This window comes from Pinus tabuliformis, chromosome 3_1 (genome assembly GCF_031772625.1).
Source record: "Pinus tabuliformis cultivar Carrire ecotype Pingquan chromosome 3_1, CPIR1, whole genome shotgun sequence".
NCBI lineage: Eukaryota > Viridiplantae > Streptophyta > Pinopsida > Pinales > Pinaceae > Pinus > Pinus tabuliformis.
Genome location: NC_142301.1, coordinates 437,712,743 through 437,714,667, shown reverse-complemented (window position 1 = coordinate 437,714,667; position 1,925 = coordinate 437,712,743).

Below are 1,925 nucleotides of genomic sequence, written 5' to 3'. Positions count from 1 at the left end.
ACTAAGAACATTAATGCTCCGACGAGTTGCCAATACTCAGTAGCATTTCGTAAAACAGGTCCAGCAGCACTACCGCTTAACTTCTTGAATTCAAGCTCCATTGGGGTAGTTATAGACTTGCAGTCCACCATACCGAATCTTTCCAATGTCTTCACCACATATTTTCCTTGAGATAGGAAAGTTTCTCCTAGCTTTTGCCACACTTCAAGTCCTAGGAAATAGTGCATCAGTCCTAGGTCCTTCATTTCAAATTCAGAATCCAACTCCCTCTTATATTTGAGAATGAGAGGGTCTGCACCCGTTAGAAAGAGTTCATCCACATACAACACTAGTATGAGAGGTTTATCATCTTCAACCTTAAAGTAAAGGTTAGGATCGGCTTCACTCCTAGTGAATCCCAACTTCATCAAGTAGCTGTCGATCCTCTCATACCATGCTCGGGGTGCTTGCTTCAGCCCATAGAGAGCCTTCTTCAACCTGCATACATGCGATTTTCGATCATAAATTTCAAATCCTTCGGGTTGCTCCACGTAGACCTCTTCTTTGATCGAGCCGTGCAAGAACGCAGTCTTGACATCCATCTGATGTAGGTTCCATCCTTGTGAAGCGGCAAGGGCTATGATCGAGCGGATGGTCGTATATCTGGCAACAAGTGCAAACATCTCATCATAGTCTATACCTTCCTTCTGGGAGAAACCACGAGCAACAAAACGAGCCTTATAATTTTCCATACTTCCATCTGTTGCATGCTTTATCTTGTAAAGCCATTTGGAAGTAACATCTGTCTAGTCCTGGGGTCTGGGAACTACTTCCCAGACATCATTCTTCATGATAGAATCATATTCTTCGGTCATAGCATCCTTCCATACTTGATGCTTGATGGCATCTGAGAATGATGAAGGCTCATTTTGTATGATTGTGCTCATGATGGTCAGGTATCCCTGATACCTATTAGGTTTCTTACTTTCATGAAAGGTTCCTTGGGGTGCAGCATGTCCTTCAGCATCATCAAGTAGCCCCCTAAGCCATGAAGGCCTCTTCCTAGAGGAGGAAGGCTCATGTGGAGGAGGATCAATCGGATCCATGGGTTCTTCTACATCAGGCATTGATTCATCATCCTTTTCTTTCGGTTCCCTGGTGTCGGCTTCTTGAGAGCTCCTCAAAGTCAAAAGATTGTTCACCTTACTGAGAGCCATATCTTTGTCAAAGGTGACATCATGACTAATTATGACTTCCCTTTGACCAGCTACATAGACTCTATAGCCTTTAGTATTTTCACCATAGCCCACGAAAATTCCCTTCTTTCCAGATGCGCCCAATTTATTTCTTTTCTCTTTCGGCACATGAAAATATACAGGGCTTCCAAAAATTCTAAAATGAGAAACATCAGGTTTCTTACCGGTGAACTTTTCTTCAGGAGTCTTGGAACCCAATGCTTGATGAGGGCATCGATTTTGTACATATACGGCAGTGTTTGCAGCTTCAACCCATAGAAACTTCGGAAGTCTTTGATCATGTAGCATGGCTCGAACAACTTCCATAATTGTGCGGTTCTTCCTTTCTGCCACACCATTCTGTTCAGGAGTATATGGTGTAGTAGTCTCCCTCTTGATGCCAGCCTCTTTACAAAAATCATGGAACTCATTAGATTCATATTCAGTCCCATTATCAGTTCTTAAGATCTTGATCTTCTTTTCGGTTTGATTCTCGATTAGGGCTTTGAAGTGTCAAAACCAAGAGAACACTTCATCCTTCTTTTTCAAGAAGTATATCCAGGTCTTTCGAGAATAGTCATCTGTAAAAGTGAGATAATATGAATATCCTCCCAAGGAGTTCACAAGCATCATACCTGATATGTCTGAGTGAACTAGTTGTAATATATCGGAGGTCTTGCTTTGACTTGAAGGGAATGGTTCCCTTTTGAG